This window comes from Papio anubis, chromosome 12 (assembly GCF_008728515.1).
Source record: "Papio anubis isolate 15944 chromosome 12, Panubis1.0, whole genome shotgun sequence".
Taxonomy (NCBI): domain Eukaryota; kingdom Metazoa; phylum Chordata; class Mammalia; order Primates; family Cercopithecidae; genus Papio; species Papio anubis.
The window spans coordinates 7,824,225-7,842,897 of NC_044987.1; the positions used below are offsets into that span (position 1 = coordinate 7,824,225).

An 18,673-nucleotide genomic window follows, 5' to 3' on the forward strand; every position below is an offset into this window, starting at 1 on the left:
ACCCAAACCCACAGCCAAGGAAGCTAAGGAGGATAAGCTCTCAGGACTGGAAAGGCTGGTGATGGAGCTGATGGGCAAGCCTGCCCCATCTGGCCGCCAGAGCCTCACCTCTCACTGAGTCTCACACATGATGCTACTTTTCATGAAGCAGTTCTGAGTTGAAAAACAGCAAATTTGAAAAATAAGCATATTAGTTTGTTCTCACATTGCTAGAAAGAAGCACCTAAGACTGGGTAATTTATGAAAGAAAAGAGGTTTCATTGACTCACAATTCTGCAGGCTGTCCAGGAAGGACTGGGGAGGCCCCAGGAAAGTTAAAATCATGGTAGAAAGTAAAGGGAAAGTAGGCACGTCTTACATGGCTGGGGACAGAGGAAGAAAGAGAAGGCGCAGGAGCCGGGGGTTCCCCACTTTTAAACAAACAGATCTCCTGATAACTCACTTACTATCACAAAAACAGCAAGGGGGATCTCCCCACATGATCCAATCACCTCCCACTAGGGCCCTCCTTCAACATAGGGGATTACAATTGGACGTGAGATTTTGGCAGGGACACAAATCCAAACCATATCAATAAAGTTGCAAGAGGGGCTAAGAGCAGTTTCTCTGAGAGCCGATCTAACACCGTGATGATGATGAAGTGTCCAGGCTCCCGAGCCAGACTGCCGCTGGGATGGCTCCTGCCTCTGCCCTGCCCTGGGCCCTCGGGCTGGGGCTGAACATCTCTGTGCCTCGGACTCCACATCTGTACCACAGCCATGACTTAGAGACAAGGGTGAACCTACATCTGTGAAGGACTATAATGAGGGCTGTGGCTAATTATTCCAAGTACAGAGAAAGAGATTGAAATGACTGCAGAGGATGAATTGAACCCTTTGCTCACTGTTGGTAAGAATATAAAAATGGTGCAGCCACTGTTGAAAACAATATGGAGGTTCCTCAAAAAATTAAACATAGAATTACCATATGAACTAGAAATTCCACTTTCAGGTATATACCCAAAGGAATTGAAAGCAGAGATTGAAACAGATATTCGTACATCCATGTTCATGGCAACATTATTTACAACAGTCAAAGTATCAATGGATGAATGGATAAACAAAATGTGGTCTATATTAACAAGAGAATATTATTCAGCTTTAAAAAGGAAGGAAATTCTGGCCTATGCTACAACATGGATGAACCTGGAATACATTCTAAGTGAAATAAACCAGACACAAAAGAATGAATGTTGTATGATTCTACTTATATGATGTCTGTAGAGTAGTTAAATTCATAGAGACAGAAAGTAGAAGGGTGGTTGTCAGGGGCTGGAGGTATTGGGATGAGGAGTTAGGATTTAACAGGTACAGAGTTTCTGGAGATGGGTGGTAGTGACAGTTGCATGACAATAGGAATGTACAATACTTAACGCCACTGACCTGTACCATTAAAATAGTTTAAATCATAAACTTTATTTTAGTGCATTTTAACACAATTTTTAAAAAGAAGTATCAACTATTAAAGAGAAAAATAGAAAACTGAAAAACCACACACACACAGAAGAAACTTACTACCGGAAGAGTTTAGGCCATATGTGAACAGGAGCTTTGTTTTTACTTAAAAAAAAAAAAAAAAAAAAAAAGAGATCCACAATCCATACTGGAGAACCCTTTTTCCTGAATGCTTTAAGAGGAGACTTGTGTGGGATGATTCATGTGTACTATTTGTTGATGCAAAGAGTTGAATAATTAACCTTGAAGATCAGTTGCATTGCATTTATTAATATTTTCTGCCCCACTGTTAATATCATTAACTAGAGACTGAGAAATGTATTCTTAATCTCTGAAATGTAAAGTCCCTGTCATATACTTAGAATGAAACATACAGAAAAGTTTTATGCAAAACTGAGCTGGAGACCTTGAAAAGGAAGTCAAGGAAGTTTTGTTTTGTTTTTTGAGTTTGTGTGAAACTTATTTTGAGAATTACTTTTCCAGAATTGTTTTAACTCCATAAAAGCATACGCAGGGTGTCAAAAACTTGGCGAGAGCATGGGTGAATACGAAGAGCTGTCTCAGGCTGGGGAAGCTGTGGGTGGATGGTTTTCATATTTCAATTTCTTTTGTGGCATCAAATATTGTTTCAGTAATAAGTAAAATTGACAAAACGATAAAAATAACATTTGAGAAACTAAACTCATGAAAAGCATATTAAAACTGACATCACTTATTTTACCCATTTAAAAATGCAGAAATGGAGAGTGAAGTTAGATAAAAGCAGAATGTACTTCTTGTTATAAATGAAAAGTCTCACATTAGAGATTCAAATTACGGCCACAAGATAACTCCATGGCAGTTCACAGCATCAATAAAACTCCAGTTTGTTTGGAAAGCCAAGTTTCCTATATGCCAAAATACATATTTTGTAAATTGCTTAATTTACATTTGAAAAGATCAAATCTTAATTCTTCGAGAAGCTGAGTAGAAGGATTGAGAGAAACTGAAGGAAAAAAACACACACAGCGATTTGAACAGCCTTTTTGGTTCAGCAGTATACACAGTTTGATTGAAATTGATAGCATTTGGAAAAAGGAAGTATTTTTCCCATTTAAAAAAAAAGACAGCAACAACACAAAAAAACTTGCACGACACAAAAAACTAAGTTACATGAAGTTCCCGTTGTGAGCTTTTAGTGACTCTAGGAAGGAATAACAGGTTTCCTTGGAGAAATAACACCCTGAGGAACTTGGCAAATGACATGGAAAGAGCTTCTGCTCCCTGGACGTTCTCTGAGGGCGGTCGGTTCCAGTCCAGCCAAGGATGGCGCAGTCTCTGCTCAGGGAGTCCACCTGCCTTCCAGGGCTGGGCAGGAAGCCAAGAGCAAAGAGCCCAGGGTTCAAAGCCCACCATTGCCTTGCTGGGGGACCTTTAGTACAGTGCCTTGACCTCATGCCTCAGTTTCTCCTTTGAAAATTAGTGTGATAAAAGCACAACAGGTGTTTCAGCTCACATGTAATGTCTTAAATTTGTATAGGTATTTGGAGCCTATCAAGTGCTTTCTTTGCTCACCTACCTCATCATGATGCTCCCAACTCTCATCATATTAAAGTGGAGGTATCTCAAGTTTTGGAGTCACAATGCTGGTTGACCTTCCCAGAGGACTTACTGTCTCCAGATACTATATATATGGCACACAGTTGGTGCTCAGAAGTAGTCAGTTTCCTCCTTTCCTACCATGCAAACTGGTATGAATAACATTTTGTTATGTAAATGGGCTTAAGAGAGATTAGATGATTGGTCTTAGGCTAGGTAAGTAATAAATAGTAGAGCTAAGATTATAGCCACAATTGGCCGGGCGCCAGTGGCTCAGGCCTGTAATCCCAGCACTTTGGGAGTCCGAGGCGGGTGGATCACAAGGTTGAAAGATCAAGACGTTCACATTGTGAAACCCCGTCTCTACTAAAAATACAAACATTAGCTGGGTGTGGTGGCGTGTGCCTATGGTCCCAGCTACTCAAGAGACTGAGGCATGAGAATTGCTTGAACCCAGGAGGCAGAGGTTGCAGTCAGCCGAGATCGCACCACTGCGCTCCAGCATGGGCAACAGTGCGAGACTCTGTCTCAAAAAAAAAAAAAAAAGATTATAGCCTCGATCTTCTGAATCCATGTGCTCATGGAAGAGTGGCAAACGGAAAGCCAGTAGGGTCAGGCAAGGAAGCGGCAGGTGCAAAGGCCTCTGTGCCTGACTTCCACCCGCCCCACTCTCCTGGAGGTGCAGAAGCCACGGTCTGCTTTCCAGCAGCTAGGGAGTTGCCTGGCCTGTTTATATGCTCCATCTGTCCATGTAGACTTTGATGGTCCCAAGGGAGCTCAGAGAAGCGATCAGCTTTATGCTGTCCCATCAAAAATGGGCAAATAAAGAGCTTGCCTCCCTGCCAGGATGTCTTAATCGCTCTCACTGGGAGCCTGAGTCCACAATTTGCATCCTGCAGTCTAGGAAAGACAGAAAACCACACTGGGAGACAGAGAAGGTGGCCTGAATAAAGGCACCGTGGCCTTGGTGGGGGTTCAAGATGTGGTTCCCCGGGCCAGGCAGAGAGGACATTTGAGATGGTCTCTCTGTCTGAAACACGCTGTGTGGCTTGAGAGTCGGGGAGTAGATATTGCTCCAGAGCGACTCCCATGGCATTCCCCTCAGGAATTTCAACAAGAAATCACATCCTTGCATTTACATATAAATATTTGCACGTGTAGCACCAAGATGATATCGCTGAGAAAGCAGCAATCAAGAGAGGTACCTTCCCTGCATGGACTCAGTCATATATGCACCCCAAATGTCTGAGCAGCCTTTTCAGGGCCACTAGGGTATAAGTGATGCCCTGACCTCTGGTCTTAGACTTTTTCCGGTGAACCACCAACACATCATCTAGGTGAAGTGACCCACACACTCTCCCAAAATGTGGCTCCTTCATTCACTATGTCACCTTAAAGCACAGTACACATTCACTCAATGGCAGTCAGGTCCTAAGTGTAATCGGACACTGACGGAATGATCTGAGATCAAAGCCTTCTTTATACAGAATTATTTTCCTACCCAACCCCACCAGGGACAGTTCAAGGCCCTATCACCTTCAGAGAGTGCCTAGTGAGACCCAGGTGGGCTGGCCATATTAATTGGCTGAACTTTCAACAGCTACTGCTGCTCTGCCTCTTACTCGATTGGAGTTAAGGTTTCTTTCACAGTGTATGTGTGGCTTGGGCCTGTCCAGTATCTGTCAGTCTTTTGTTCTGATTGCCACTTTGGCCTGGCTGTGGATATGGGATCTCCTAGTGAACCAGATGAAGGTTTCTCGCAGGCAGAGTACTCCAGGGTTCTAATCTATTATCCCCAGGTCCCTTGCACAGCTGAGACCCCTCACAGGTGAGGCTCATTTCAAGCAGTTGAGTCCTTCCTCTTATTCTGGTGATAAACAGTGACTGGAACACTGCCTTTTGAAGTTCCTGGTAAAGTCTTCCTCTGTTGGCAGCAAAGATGGCAACCACACACTCTTGCCTCTTGACCCTTACGGGTTTTTATGATTAGCTCATGGCCTCTGTAGAAGGCACAGGGAACCCTACCCTGAATCAAAGAGTTAAAGAAGAGGCAGCAGTTTGGGTAGAGGAAGAGTTGGGAGCACCCATGGGGACAGGCTTGGGTTAGCTTTGCCTCTATCCCAACTCAAGGCCTACAGCTGCCAACAAAGGGAGCCCCCTCGGCAGCTCACTCGTAAGCACCAGGAGGTGTCTGAGGGCAAGGCTCTCCTGCTGCATAGCGCTGCCCACCACAAGGACTGTGGCGTGCACAGAGTGCCAGCTATGCCCTCTCCACCTGCACTTGCCCTTGTGAAAAGGGAAGTTAATAAAATCCATCTGATAAGGTGGTCATGATTCCCAAAAGAAATCATATGGGTGAAATATCTTTAGATATTCCAAAGTGCTCTGCAGATGGGAGCTGTTGTCTCCACTTTGTTTGCTGTTTCACTCTGACTCCTTCACCCCAGGCCCAGGCAGTGCCAGATTACAGGGACCCCCGCATGGGGGCTAAAGAAAGATGTACTGTTAGATATCTGACAAAAATGGATTGTTTGTGATTATGATTCACCTCTTACTTTAGAAAGTGAAATGAATACAACGTATGTCGGTCATGGACACTAAGGAGCGTTTTCATATCATTTTGGGAGGAGTTGTCAGCTTTGATTTATTAAGTAAAGTTCTGAGACAGGCTGTCGGTATTCTGTCAGTCTCCTGAAAATGGATGGACCTCACTGCTGCCTGTGCCATGGTGATCATGTGTCCAGTCATCTCCATCCTCAACAGGGGCATCCATTGGAAAAGCTGCACCTATACCTCCTGGGTGCTGCCCATTTCACACCATCTCCACCTTCAGTCTCTTTCCCTTCTCTGTAGTGCCCCATCATGACCTCAAGTGCCTGTTCTCCCCACTGCCCTTTAGTCAAATGTCTGTGACTAGACATCTCTGAGCTGCCCAAGCCTTTCTCCTGCACCTGATTTCTGGTCAACAGGGACAGGGGAAATAGGAAGCCTCTACCTGAACAGGTGGCAATCGGGACCCCATTCCTTTCCCAAACTGTGTGATCCTGTTACTGGAAAGGGGCCTCGATCCAGAGAGGGTTCTTGGATCTCACATAAGAAGGAATTCAGGGCAAGTCCATAGAGTAAAGTGAAAGCAAGTTTACTAAGAAAGTAAAGAAATAAAAGAATGGCTACTCTACAGGTAGAGTACCCCAAGGGCTGCTAGTTGCCCATTTTTATTGTTATTTCTTGATGATATGCTAAACAAGGGGTGGATTATTCATGCCTCCCCTTTTGAGACTGTATAGGGTAACTTTCTGGCATTGCCATGGCATTTGTAAATTGTCATGGCTCTGGTGGGAGTGTAGTAGTGAGGACAACCAGAGGTGACTCTCATCGACATCTTGATTTTGGTGGGTTTTGGCCAGCTTCTTTGTTGTAAACTGTTTTATCAACAAGGTCTTTATGACCTGCCTCTTGTGTCGACCTCCTATCTCATACTGTGATTAAGAATGCCTTCACTTACTGGGAATGCAGTTCAACAGGTCTTAGCCTTATTTTACCCAGCCCCTGTGCAAGATGGAGTTGCTCTGGTTTAAACACCTCTGATGATTCCCAACTCCCTTTTATAAGAGAACCCTTAATCCTAAGGGATGTAGAGGGACGAAGATCCATCTTCCATAACTTCTTCATGCTGAATAGAGGTGATGATATTTTTGCCAAACTATGAAGGTCTCTTGTATTCAGGGTAGACAGGAGCTCAGTCAGAAAGCTTTGGTATGTCAAGGGCCATTTATAACTCTTGAGTTCCGACAAAAGGTGGTATCTGGAAGAGTGATAAGTGTTCCATTTAAGAAAACGTTGAGCAAGCTTATTCTGCATTCCTACACAGGGAGTCCAAAAGCAACATAACGAAATAAGCAAAATTATCCCATGTAAACTAAATTAGAAGGTTTTCCATGAACTGGGCAATTTTTGGAACCAAACTGATATGGAGTTGCTAGATGATTCCAGTATATGTCCAGGATTAGAATATTGATCCAGTCCAGATTTTTACATTACCCAGTCTTGTTTCTTCTGAGTAGCAGCCAGAAGAAGCAGCCAATCACTGGTTGGTTTACAGGAATAAGCAGGGTCAGCCTACAATGCAGGCAACCAATCACTGGTTGGTTTACAGGAATAAGCAGGGTCAGCCTACAATGCAGGAAAAAACTTAAAAACTTAAAAACAACTGATGAGACTGGAATTTAATAACAGGTATACCATAGTTCTTGAAACATAATTTTTCTCTCTCCAATTTTCCATTTTTACTAAAGACAAATCATGGTAAGATTGATTTACTTTATTATACTTGGCCTGATTATTTGTATAAAGTGCAGCAAGAATAATTATTTCACATAGGCTTTTAAAATTGGCTTTGATGAAACTGTTCCCTAAGTAATCTCAGATAAGGCTTTTTAAAAGCCAAGCCCTGTTGTGGGTTTATACCCTCAAATACCTATGAGTTGGGTAAATTCCTCTTCTTTTGAGGTCCCAAGATGACTTGGGCTCCTGGACGTGTCAGAAAGTGACATTCTTTACTTACCACAGGTCAGGAACCCTGTACAGGGACTGTATAGAGAAGGTATGAGGCCAGTTTCCCAAGGGGCTTTTATTAGCTCTGTAAGTTCGATTCCTTAAAGAAAGCACGCCATCCCAGTCAAAGCCTTGGTAAAATAACCAGTTTCTCCAATGGGGTCCTGTTACAAAAGAAAATAGATTGCACTTATGCGAATAACTATATTGCCATAAGTTAAGAATACAAGTAACTTCCAAATTTAGACATCAGGTAGAAGGAAAAAAATATGTTCCAAATTTTGTTTACAGGAGTATACTTTACTTAACTGCTTCAAGCTGTAAATAGCTCAACAGAAGATTTTTCTTAACTCTGAAAAACAAAGGATTAGCAATGTTTTAAACAAAAAGTTTAAAAAGATTACTTCAGACTTCCATTTGTTTAGTATTAGTTTAGTCCATGCAGTTAACTCTATTCTGCTTGATGTTCATGAGCATTTCAGTCTCCATGAGTCCTGAAAGTTTGTTCCTCTATTCTAATGTCACAATCTCTAAAGTTATCAGAAACTTGCATTTAAGAGCACCTGTTAAGGTCCTATATTGATTTTAAGCCACCTTTTTTTATAAGCCACCTTTTGAAGAGGATTAAAACAAGACAACAGTTGTCTGTGGATGACAAAAATGTTTAGGGCAGCCACAGTCAAAAACATGATTGACAAAGAAATTTGGTTACCTATGTGGCATACAATGATTTTATTTAACAATTATGATTATTACTGATAATCTACACTAAGTCCTATCAGAATTATAGGAGTTTCACATAATTTTGGACCACATACCAATAAGATATTTATACAAATACAACCCAAAGAAAGCCAAACACTATTTCATATTTGACAATGCTTCCTGTATGATTTTTATGCCAAGTAAGCCAAATTTCACCCTTCCGTTGGTGTACTATTACTGTTAAATTCTTAATAAAACCTTATAGATAAATCTATCCAATTTTAATGCCTGACCATAAGGTAAGCTCTTTATAAACCTTTTATAACCCTTTATAATTTTGTTAAAGAGCAGATTATAAGCAGGGTTTCACTCTAAGAAAAACTCATTATGCTTTTATTCAAATGTTTAATTTATGGAAAAACTGTATAATACCCTCTTAACTTTAGCCAATATGTTCACACACAGAATTTTTTAACAAGAATAATTTTTTACAAATCTTTCACAATTTGTTCAACTGTTCAGTTTTATCTTATCTAACTTAAAACAATCCTTTAAAATTCCAAACTCAGGTAAGAAATCCATATTCTCACACCTTTTTATAATCTTTTACCAAAAATGCATTTTACTTTATTTACACACCTTGCATGTGAATTTTTTTTTTTTTTTTTTTTTTTTTTTTAGTAGTCTCAAATACTTGTCACAATGTTAACTCTTAGCGACCTTTACTTTTGGTGAAAACTGTGGTAAGTAAGGGATTTTCATTATGTACTAGGTGTGGAGCCTAGGACACCAGACAGAAGACCAAATGTCTTTATTTTACCGATAATCTTTAAAGCGATTTTTATTTCCCAAAGATTACTAAAGTCCTGTGAACAGAAAGGCATGATAATTTTTATTTTCCTTTTAAAATACTTGATTCAAGCTTGTATTATTTTTAAACGAATTAATTAAAGCTCTTTCATATACAAACATCACACACATAACATGTAAATAGGCAGATGGAAGAAGATCCAGTAGTTGTAACATTTTTCATTTGCCAGTTTTTAAGTTTCTCTTTAAAGCATAAAGTTTCTAGGGCCTAATAAGCAGGCACAGCTGGAAGGCAAAACAGATCTCCAGATATTAAGGGTCCCATTTTTATACCAGATCCTGAATCCCAAAAAGTGCATCAGCCCATTCCGGAAAGTACGTTTCCTACCTAGTTACTACGCATCAAAGCTCTCTCATAATGCAAAGTAATTTCTGATATCCCCAAAAGTTAAAACCATCAGATAACACAATGCAAAACAGAACAGAACCTTAGATTTTGAGAGGAATCGATCCACTTTTAATTCCTGGGGTTCCATGAGGAAAACAGAGGTTTTTTTGTTTTTCATGGTTTTTTCCCCCCAAATGAGGTCTGTGATGCCTTCTCTGTTTTTCCCAAGAAACTACAGGCTCTTAGAGCCTGAAGATCTGCTTTTAATTAAGCTGACTTTTAAATATAGCACTCTTTTAAAAAGTCCTTTAAACCTTTTTTTTTTTAATCCAACTTTAGCCATGCCAAACTGCCAACATTTCTGTGCTCAGAAAAAGGAAAATTTAAGGTGGTTCATGGAGGGGAAGAGAATAAACAAATGGTAAAGGTCAAACAGATATTAAACCAAGAATAACCCATTCCCTCAGCTGGGAATTGAACCATGAACCCAGGCTGCCATTCTGAAAAAAGAAAGCACGGCCACACGGTAACAAGGTCAAACTTCTGAAGACATGGCTGACAGTTTTCTGGGCCATCTTGAACAGCAGGCTTATGGGGTCCTGGGCCCTCATTCTGTCCTCAGGAACCCCTCGTTATGAGAGAACAGTACAAAAAGACACACAGAGCACACCAGATTCACTACAGCTTAAGCTTAGCCTCACAAATTCTTTTTCTCATTAATCAAAACTTTGCACAGAGGAGATGAACAGTGATTTTTACCATGCATTCAACCAGTTTGCACAGAGAGAGAGAGAGAGAGAGCCCAGAAGCCTGATTAGTAAGAAGTTCTTACCCTTTTGCCAGCATGCCAGGCTTCTGGGTTTCCTTTTTTGAGCAGCCCTGGTGACCCAGCTCACAGCACCATAGCCCTGGGCGCCAACCTGCAACATAAAAGAAAATTATCTTTTTCCATTTTTCCAGAGCAAAATACATGTGACAAAACACAGACATTGGCCGCTCTGCTTAGTACTCAATATCAAACTGGCAAGGCCCAAACTTGCACCTAGTTGGGCCCATCATCGTTAATCCACCCCCTGACCAGAAGTTTCAACTTGTGGTCGCTGGCCAAGATGGTTGCCCTGAGTAACAGAAAAGATTGAAAAGAGAAAGAGAGAAAAAAGCATTGTGTGCAGCAGGGTGGGGAAGGCAGAGAGCTCAGAGAGGCCAGAGTAAGACCCACCTATTGCAACAACACGGAAAATTTTGGGTGGCCACTTGTTCGTAGCAAAGGGATCTCTTCTAGCAGACCTGTTGGCTCTCAAGTTTTCCTTTTTAAGGAAGAAAAAGCTCCCCATATCCCAAGATACTGTACATGCCTAATTCTGTCACCCATAGCCTTCAGTAAAGAGTGCCAAGTAAAATAGTCCAAAGATAATAGCAGTTAACATCCTATAGTGCCAAACCCTTTATTAGTTATTTACCAAGAGAGGCCTCTAATTCCCTAAATCTTAGGAAGGACTCTAACCTTCCTAAGTTGGACCTCGAACCCAAGTTCGGTCCAGTGTCCTTGCCTTTTATTGAGAGGAGCCTTTAATGGTCTCTGTCTTAGCAGAGACTCCAACTCCCTTAAGTCAGGCCCCTAACCCAATCCCATCCTTTATCTGGGTATACCACCGCCTACCCAAAGTCCACCAATCAGTGCTGCAGTCTATTTCCTTTGGATTGAGGGTCTCCTCAGTATCATCCCTTGTGTGGTTTGCCAGAAAGATGTTACTGCACCACACTGCTTACCCAAGGTTAGCCTTTGGGTCTGGGGTTTCCTTAGTAGTGTCCCTTCTGTGGTCACCAGAAAGATGTCACCAGACCCCACCACTTACCCAAAGTTAGCATTTGGGTCAGAGGTTTTCTCAGTATTGTCTCTTCTGTGGTCACCAGAAAGATGTTACCGGACCCCCACCACTTACCCAAAGTTAGCCTTTGGATCAGGGGTTTCCTCACTATTGTCCTATCTGGGTCACCAAGAAGATGTTACTGGAAAGGGGTCCCCATCCAGACTCCAAAAGAGGGTTCTTGGATCTCGTGCAAGAAAGAATTCAGGGCGAGTCCACAGCGTAAAGTGAAGGCAAGTTTATTAGGAAAGTAAAGGAATAAAAGAATGGCTACTCCATAGACAGTAGTCCTGAGGGCTACTGGTGGCCCATTTTTATGATTATTTCTTGACAATATGCTAAACAAGGGGATTATTCATGCCTCCCCTTTTGAGCCCACATAGGGTAACTTTTTGATGTTGCCATGGCATTTGTAAACCATCATAGCGCTGGTGGGAGTGTAGCAGTGAGGACAACCAGAGATCACTCTTATCGCCATCTTGATTTTGGTGTGTTTTAACCGGCTTTTTCACTGTAACCTGTTTTATCAGCAAAGTCTCCATGACCCGTATCTTGATCCTATCTCATTCTGTGATTAACTTACTGGGAAAATTATTTTAAGGCTAAATAAAGCTAAATAAGTTAGGCTTATTTTACCCAGCCGCTATTCAAGATGGAGTTGCTCTGGTTCAAACACCTCTGACAGTCCCACTCACTAGCCATCAGAACTCCAGTTAGCACTTAGGCACACTTCGGGGTGATTGCACAACTGACTAGGCTGGAAGTCTCTGTGGGATGAGACTGGGCAGATCATAATTGAAAACAGGACTTTGGGAATGGAGTTTCTTCCCAGTAGGATATACGGCAGAGTGAGTGAGCTCACCCCACTCCAACCTCCCATGAAATCTCTCTCACTGGAAGCATTTCTCATGCACCTTTACACTTGGAGATCTTCCAGATTGCCTTTGACTTCGCGGCAAGATCAAAGCCTGTCTCCAGCCCTGCAAACTTGCCTTTCATACTGATGGGGACACAGTTTGAACTGCATCAGTGGGTTTTCCATTAGTGTTTTTTTCTTGTTTTTGTCTTGCTCAGAGACCGTATCTTCCTCCCAGAGAGCTGCTCTGTGTCATCTCTTGCTGCTCTGATCATGCAGGATATTGTCCTAAAGGGCAGGCGGGAACGAGGACACTGTTATATAGAAATGTGGGCCAGCCCCTCAGTTTGACTTTGGATTGTGTGCAGTTAGGCAGGGAGTCCGGGGATCAGATGAACTCAGAACTCACAAGTTCCTCACAGCACCAAGTAAAGGCCCTGCATTTACAGAAAGAAAAAAAAAATCTGTGATGCTTGGTCCTTCTGAACTTGACCCATATTCTCTCCGATGGAGAGGCCAGCTCTCAGTCTGACTGAAAGGATATGAGATAGAGTCAAACTCATGGTCGGCCCAGTGTTCTGTCTATGACAGGGTTCAAAGGGACATTGGCCATTTGGCAGGTGGCAGTCCTCTTTCTGTGAATAAATGTATCCTCATTATCAACAACATTAACTGGCCCATTACAGCCCCCTAATTGTGTCTCCACCACTTCCACGTCACCTCTAGTGGGCATGAGGTCTTTAGTGTTATTTTATAAACCAACACATGTAGACCAGGCCAGGTCTGACCCTGAAGCTCTGCAGAGGCAGGACCACCTCTCCCACATGAGCATTATGTTCCCGGGATGAAGTCCCAAGTGAAGGTGGATGGACGATATTGGGGGACTTAGTCTGAAAAAGAAGAGTAAGAACCCCAGTATGGTCATGGTGTTGCAGTGGATATATGCTTATGGTGAGAAGGAAGGGGAAAGGTGTCAGCCCTTCCGCTTAGAACAGAGTAGATAGAAGAGGATTTACATTACAGAGCCCTGAGAGATTTAGACTTGATACGAAGGGAAGTTTTTTTCATGGCAAAGAGAGTTACGTTCTAAAACGAGTTCATAGAAATTCCATAGAAGTTCATACATGGCCGATTGAGCAGGGGCATCCATGTGGAAAGGGGCAGACTGGATGTGACATTGATTCGCTGTCTCTGTCTGTTGTCCTGAGTGCAGAGCCCAGATATAGATCGTGACAGAGCTGGTCTTCCAAACAGCAACCCCACACAGACAGGCTCAGCAGCTCCCCTGCCCTTCTCACCACCTCCTCTGAAAGCGCTCTCCTCTCCTCTGCCCTGCCTCTTCTCTGCTGCAGAGTTCAATGGACACGCGTCCACTCCTCACCCTACCCCATTCTAACCTGGTACATGGTCTGCCCAGAGCTGATCCAGAGCTGGAGAAATAAAAGGGAAGCAAGGTTACTCCCTAAGACTGTTATTGTGCTTCCTTATTTCAACCCAGTGGCCCACCTTGACCATGCATGAAGCCTTTGTCTTTTCCTGAAGGATTTAAGTAGAAAACAGACAACTATTGTATAGGTGAGCATGACTAAGACCTTTGGGGCCTGTTGAGATTCAGAAGACCACTGTCAACAATCATGAAAGAGGATGCCTAGACACTGACTATGACAAAGATGATATTGTAGGGTGCACAGGAGCTAATAAGTCTCAGGTTTGTTGCTGCAGTTAATTGCAATGTAATGGATATAACTTTCCTTCTTTCAGTAAACAAACATCTATCAAATACTTACGGCACTTGGTCCTGGGAATACAAGATCAATAAGATGGACCTCTGCCTTTGAGGGCACAGCCATCCATTGGGCCAGACTAACCTATAAACAAACAATGAATTACAGCAATCTTATGGTGCCATAGAGAGATTTATTCAATAAGCTCAGACACCACAGGAGACACATTTTTTAGGAGGAATTTCTTTTTAACGCCTTCTACATGCCTGGCATTGTGCTGGCTGCCAGGGATATATGGAGAAGAAGCAGACATAGGCCTTGCCTTCCTGGGGCTTCCAACTAGGTTAACATGCCTTGCTCTGCCTGGGGAACTTAGACAAGGCTCCATGAAGGAGAAGACCCAAGTCTTGAAGCAAGAAAGCTGCAGTTGTTTCAGACAAAGAGGATGAGGGCCTCTAGACAGAAGGAACAGAATATATAAGAGGACTGTTGACCCCTTTATCTGCAGGAGATATGTTTCATAACCCCTAGGGGATGCCTGAAACCACAGATAGTCCCAAACCCTATATACACTATGTTCTTTCCTATGCATACACACCTATGATAAAACTTAATTTATAAATGAGGCACAGTAAGAGACTAACAACAACAATCATAAAATTAAACAATAGCAATGTACTGTTGACAGTTTCACGAATAGAAGATTTATTCTTACTATAGATGTTAGCAACCTGAGTATATAATTTTTTCCTTCCTTAAGTCGAGAACTTTCACTTTTTCACTTATAGAAAGCACTTTACAGCTTCTCTTTGGCATCTCCAAATTGCCAGCATCCCTAGTCTTGCTCTTTGGGGCCATTATTAAGTAAAATAAAAGTTACTTGATCACAGTCACTGTGATACTGTGAAATTCAATCTGAAAACCCAGAGGGTTACCGAGTGACTTACAGGCAAATAGCACAGACAGCCCGGAGAAATTGCACAGAGGGATGATTCAGGTTCTGAGCAGGATGGAGCTGTTCTGCACAAGATTTTATCATGCTACCCAGAATGGCGTGCCATTTAAAACTTAGGAATTTTTTGTTTCTGGAATTTCCCACATATATTTTCAGTCCACAGTTGTGAGAGAACTGACATCGGAGCGTGAAACCTTGGATGAAGGGGGCTAATGTGTGTAGGTGGGAAAGCATGGCCTTTTGAAGGAAGTTTATAAAACTTCCCTGTTGATTATTTTCTAACTCCATCCCCATCTGCCCTTTCAACTCAGATTCTCAGATGCTATGAGTAATGGAAAACAAGACTATGGAGATGCGGCCTGAAAACATTAACTGAGATCCTTAAACTTGACCCTGGGCGCTGAATGTTCTCGAAAACTTAGATTTTCAATGAGCCGATCCTTATGCTCATGAGCTTCCTACAGAAATAATATATAAACCAACAAGCAACTAGTCCGGATTTCCTTAGGTTCTGGAGTTGAAATATGCATGAGATGCCTCTTTCCACTAAAAGAAAGATCAAAATAATAACTCCGTGCTCAAACTCTGCATCTCCAATACAGTGTGAAAAGGCAGAGATTACCAGGGTTAGGAGACACCCATATAACTTAATTTCCATAATGCATCTGATTTTTTAATGTATCGCTCCGCCAGATCAGATTTCTCCACGTTCATGTCCCTAGTGAGCAGTCGATTTTGTTTCTCTAGCTGTGTACACTTTCCTTCCTGCAATCAAGAGTACAGAATGCACTCTGTAAGAAGTGCAGGAGGAAGAGGATTCATCCTTGTCCACTTAAATATTCATGACAGCTTGCATTTTGGTTCAAAAAGACACTTGTTTATTTAGATAAGATTTAATTTATTCATAATTTACCTAAATTTGCAGGAGCGTGCATGTACATTTTAGCGTGTAAGTAGCATAATACATAAAACATTACCGAAGCATGCAAATTGTACAGTGACAGCAGAGGAACCCGCCTGGATGTTTCAGGGAGATAACACATTTCCACCAGAGCAAAGACCTTCACACAATGGCCTGGATTGTTTGCCTATAATATGCTGACTCATCATTATCTTTTTACCCAAGGCAAACCTGTCATTAAAAACGAAATGTATGTCATATAAAGTGAGGTTGAAGAACAGCTTTCTGGAACTAGTGTGGCGTTTCCTCCTCTCCTCCCTGATCGAGAGTCACTTCCTTCATTGATACACATCCAACCTCTTTTCCTCCAGCCCCCCAAACAAAACAAAACAAAACAAAACTTTTCAATACCCTTTCCACTACCAATTAATTAATGACAACCTTACATTCATATTCGTTTATTCAACTAATAATTCTCATCCCCGTGCTGCATGTAAACACTATTCTAGGCTATGTCGGCGGCCTCATAGGGTATCTTATCTTTCTCCCCCAAAAGACAATGAGCTCTCTGAAGGCAGGTGCCGTCACCCTAGTATTGCTGCACCCAACCTTGACCGTGGTCTAATTGTATGTGATCAATACATGTTGATGATCTTGATCATTATTTTTCAGCAGCATGTGGAAATTTCTAGAAAGGCACAAAGGCACACTCCATGAACGTTGTTTCCGTGAAAAACTTTTTCATGGCTCATTGCCGGCTAGAGGTTTGACGTACTCTTCACCCTGACCCGTACAGAAGAAGAAAAGCCAAGTCCTCCCGTGGAGGCAGCCCGTGCAGTGCCTCTTCCTCCTTGGTATGCAAGTCTCTGCAGCCACAGCACTGTTTACAGGCTTGGGAGCAGGAATGTGAGAGACACAATCTGAAGTGAGCATAAGAAGATTTAAAGGAAGGGAATTTGTTTGGAGCCTTTGCTACCTAGAGGCATTAAAACTTTATAATGCCAAACAAGTCCCGTTTTTCTTTATGTATGGATCATATATTTCCCCCCTTTATTACTGCCATACATTTTTCCAACCTGACAGCTGAAAACCCTGAAAATTCACTGCTAGCAAAAACTTCCATTTACCACTCTCTGAGATAATAATTTCAGAATTAAAGGAAAAAAATACATATACATCTATATGCAAAAATATCCATATTTATTGTTAGCCCCTGAACTCATACTCCATGCTGAATACGGACTTGAGGTTTTGAGAATCACACTTGATCAGAGGGAGGTGCTTTAAAAAACAGAAATCTCAAATGTTCCCTCTTACCCATTAACTATTAACAGGGAAGAAATATCAAAGCAGGTTATCTTGGTGTCTCCAGAGTTGGCAAAATTTAATTTCAATTTGTCAAATGTGCTACTATGGCAGAGATTTCTTTTTCCTCATGATTTATTAGAAACGTTATAAAAGGTGCAGTCTGGCCGTAGAGTGATTTGAGCCAGACTTCTTGTTGAAGTTTCTTTTCCTTTGGCTCACTATCCAAATTCACAGGAAGGGGAAAAATAACCTAAGAGATAAAAACCACAGGGGGGAAAAGGAAAGAGAGAAATCAATGTATTGTAAACATGATGACAGGATGGGTCGTTTAAATTGCTTCTGCACGTTGATTTAAAGCATGCCCAGTAGAAACTCTATTATATTAACAATCTTTTCCCTTCATTTCAATCATTGTAGTTGCAGTATCTTATTACCTTTCAGACAGATGATGTCCAAATATAACATTGAGGGAGATTTTTCTGTTATTATTATTTGTTAGAGGGATGATGGGCAATGACTTAGAGGTCTGGGGACAGGATTAGTAACATAAATAATGTGAATTCCAAATAACCCAAGATAATGGTGAATCAACTACGCATTTAACTTCAGATTATATCCTAGACGTATTTCTGTAAATGGCAGTTCTTTGGGGCTTTAGGAGTGTAGAGAGATAGGATGTATGCCTGGACATAGACTGCAAGCTGTTAGAAATGGATAGCAAGTTGCTGTCCCATGTGAAATAAACAAAGCTTCCATTGTGAGAGATAGTGTTATGCTTTGACAAAATCACCTTTAATCACAATAGTTTGTCACTGAGGTACCATTGCCAGACCACTGACATCTTTTGTAAAATTACTTTTAGTTAGCCTACCTATGCTTCAGTTCAAAGGAGATGGAGTCATTATTCCCTGTGTTGCTGTGACACTTTCACAGCAGAGTATGTCCCTGGATGTAGTGAGCATTGAAAAAGGTGGGAAGGGGGGTTCTTTCAAATCTGGACCTGTGTCCTAGGCAAGATCTGATTCCCTCGTAATTATTGTGGAAGCAATCCCATGATAGAGACTCCTACCCACCAATTCACCAGGTTTCTATTCCCACTCTGAGTCTAGACATGTCCTTGTCTAACAAGTTCATAGGTTTGAATTCAGGGTTTTGAAATATTATCTCAGCTATATTTGATTGTTTTCTTTTTTGTACTCCAGGAAAAAAGAAAGGGGATTAATTGGCATTGAACATTTACTAGCTGTCAGACCCAGAGCAAGTGTTCTTACATGTATTGCCTCCCTCAAGGTTCTAAGACTGGTTATATTAAACCCACTTCACAGTTGAATAAACTGGATTTTGGATGAAGTTGTCATTTACCCAAGGCCACACACTTGTTAAAGACCAAGCTTGGATTTGAACCCAATTGGCTTTTTAATCCAAAAGTTCTATTCTTTCCTCTAAACCACACTACTCTGAAGCTGTTGGTTAGTTCATTCATTCAACCAAAAAAAAAAAAAAAAAAAAACTTAACAAATATCTTCTGTGGGT

General features: G+C 41.7%; 1 protein-coding gene and 1 long non-coding RNA gene across 4 annotated transcripts in view; both read left to right on the forward strand.

The window, feature by feature from the left end:
- The window catches only part of LOC116269804 (kin of IRRE-like protein 3), a 619,860-nt gene that overhangs the window by 147,372 nt on the left and 453,815 nt on the right, over positions 1-18,673 (forward strand). The window lies entirely within an intron of this gene.
- Positions 1,235-18,650, forward strand: LOC103877994. The gene is made up of 2 exons (XR_001895276.3): positions 1,235-7,307; positions 16,505-18,650. It is a non-coding gene; the product is annotated as an uncharacterized LOC103877994 (long non-coding RNA).